Genomic DNA, 3,200 nt, shown 5'->3' with positions numbered 1-3,200 from the left:
GATAACAACTATAACTCGGAGAAACATAAAAATAAAAGGAAAACAATGAACAAACATACTTGTTAATATACATAACAATGAATATTTGAAATAAGGTTTCAAAATAATAAGTTAATAATTAAAAAAATTCTCTTACAATTATAGGTTTCACATGATCAATAGACACCTTGATACACTTAAAAGATTTAAAAATAATAAATTAATTAATCCTTAAAAAATTTCAAAATAACGAATTTATTGGTTAAAAAAATTCTCTCTCAATTACAGGTTTTACATGATCAATAGACACCCTGATACACTTAGAAAATGTTCAAATAACAACTATAACTCAGAGAAACATAAAAATAAAAAACAAACTTGTTAATGTACATAACAATGAATATTTGAAATAAGCTTTCAAAATAATAAATTGATTAATCCTAATAAATTTTAGGTTTGAAAGAATTCTCCAGCCATTACAGGTTTCTCTTGATCAATAATATACCCTAGTAAACTTAAAAAATTTCAAAATAATAAATTTAAAGCTTAAAAAAAAATTCTCTTACAATTACAGGTTTCACATGATCAATAGACACACTGATACACTTAAATTTATAGGTTAAAAAATTCTCTTACAATTATGGGTTTCACATAATCAATATTCACCATGGTACACTTAAAAAAATTACAAAATAATGTATTTACTGGTTTAAAAAAATTCTCTTACAATTACAGGTTTCACATTACCAATATACTCCCTGATACACTTAAAAAATTTCAAAAAAAACAAATTTATAGCTTAAAAAAAATTCTCTTACAATTACAGGTTTCACATAATCAATAATATTCACCATGGTACACTTAAAAAATTTCAAAAAAAACAAATTTATAGCTTAAAAAAAATTCTCTTACAATTACAGGTTTCACATAATCAATAATATTCACCATGGTACACTTAAAAAATTTCAAAAAACAAATTTATAGCTTAAAAAAAATTCTCTTACAATTACAGGTTTCACATGATCAATATACACCCTAATACACTTAAAAAAATTCAAAATAATAAATTTATTCGTTGAAAAAAAATTATCTAGCCATTAGAGGTTTCACATGATCAAAAAAAATCTCTTACAATTACAGGTATCACGTGATCAATACACACCCTGGTACACTTAAAAAAATTTCAAAATAACAAATTTATAGCTTAAAAAAATTCTCTTACAATTACAGGTTTCACATGATCAATATAGACCATGGTATACTTAAAACAATTTCAAAATAACAAATTTATTGGTTTAAAAAATCTTCTAAAAATGACATACATTATACATTTAGAAAAATTTCAAAATAATAAATTAATTAATCCTAATAAATTTCAGGTTTAAAAAAATTCTGTAGCCATTACAGGTTTTGCGTGATCAATACACACCCTGGTACACTTAGAAAAATTTCAAAATAATAAATTTATAACTTTAAATAAATTCTTTTATAATTACAGGTTTCATATGATCAATAGTCATCCTGATACTCTTCATAAATTCAATTTTTTACTGAAATTAAAATGTATATAAATATACTTTAAATTATATTCCTAAGTTGTTTCAAACTTTAATAATTCATAACAATGACTGAAGAGATTATTTTATTTATAGAGAGTATATTAATAATTATTTGATTTGATATAGAACAAATAAAAAATTCACCCGTCTTAGTTCATGGTTTTCCATTGAGATTTGAAAAAATGAATATTTTTATGTAATATCTTTTAAAAAGGGGGTCTTTTTTTTTTTTTTTTTTTATTAGTCAATAAGACAACTATGTTGAGGCGACATTTTGCAACTTTATTGTTTGTATAGTCATGCCCTACAATGAAAAAACAGTTTTTTGTAACTAAGAATTTCTTCAACTAATTATTAATAAATTACAATGTCCAGAGTATAATTTAAGATTAATGACTGTAAACATTACTTAAAATTTTCTGTTACAGTGTGTTCTACATTGATACTACTACATCAAGGTTTTTGTGAGAACTCAACAATTATAATGAAATGAAGAAAAGTATATGTGGATTTGTTTTAATTTTTGCAAAGCCTAACCGTGTTTTCTAGCAGATAGTCAGTCCATTATTTCTGTTTTATATTTTTTCTATTTATATTTAGTGTTGTTAATTATATCTTGTGTTTATGAGGTTAGAATAACATGAATTTAAATTTTTGACATTCGAGTTTTTATTGATAGTCCGCTTCTTATATTTTTCTATAGTGATCATTTCTGTTACATTTTGCTTGAAGTTGTTTTTATCCTGATGTATGATTTTTGGTGTACCAAATTTGAATTTTAAATTCAACTATTTGTCTGCAATATGTGGAGAGAGCAGTTCGGTTAGGTTTGTTATAGAGGTACAACTATATTTTTATTGATACACCCTTCTCTTTAGATACTGTTCCGAAATAGGATTTTCTGCAGTTCTCTTCACAGGGAATTTCATAAACTATATTAGATTGTAGCTCTATTTTATATTTTTCTTTTGTATTGATGTAAAGTTTGGATAAAGTGGCCATGTTTTTTAATGTAATAGTGTTATCGTTTTTGTTTTTACAATTGTTTAGGGTTTTTTACATCCTCTCAGAGAGTGTTGGTATGTAAGGAATCCTGTAGTAGCTTTTACTGATGGTTTAGGTTATGTCAGTATAAGTATTTGTTTTAGTAATTGGTAAACTAGTTTACGAGGGTACCCATTTGCTAACAGGAGATCTACTACTTCATTTTCTGCTGTTTTTGTGTGTGTGTTTGGGGATGTTAATTTTCATGCTCGGTTTATTAAAATTTTAGCAGTATTGGTTTAATTAAGTGATCTGTTCCCAGAGGTGCTGTAAGTGCCTTTAGGATATAATTTTTTTGCCACCATTTTGACCTCTGTTTTAAAGTTTTCATGGTTATTGGATAAGCTATTTGTGAGAATACTATCAACTTCAGGAATTTCTCCCAACCTATGGATTTATTATAACTTTTTATAAATTTCTGATGCCCGTTTGAGATTAATTATTAAATCTTTTATTTTTTTTATTGGAGAAGCTATTTGCGAGAATAGCTTAAGATTTAAATCTTTCATTTATTGGATACTAGAAACTTAAAGAATTGCTGCGAACCTATGAATTTATTATAACTTTTTGTATATTTTTTATGCCAATTTGAGATTAATTATTGAATCTTTCATATTT

The sequence above is a fragment of the Halyomorpha halys genome, unplaced genomic scaffold, assembly GCF_000696795.3.
Source record: "Halyomorpha halys isolate HHAL.00 unplaced genomic scaffold, Hhal_1.1 Scaffold1803.1, whole genome shotgun sequence".
Classification (NCBI taxonomy): Eukaryota; Metazoa; Arthropoda; class Insecta; order Hemiptera; family Pentatomidae; genus Halyomorpha; species Halyomorpha halys.
Note: the sequence above shows the minus strand (reverse complement) of the source record.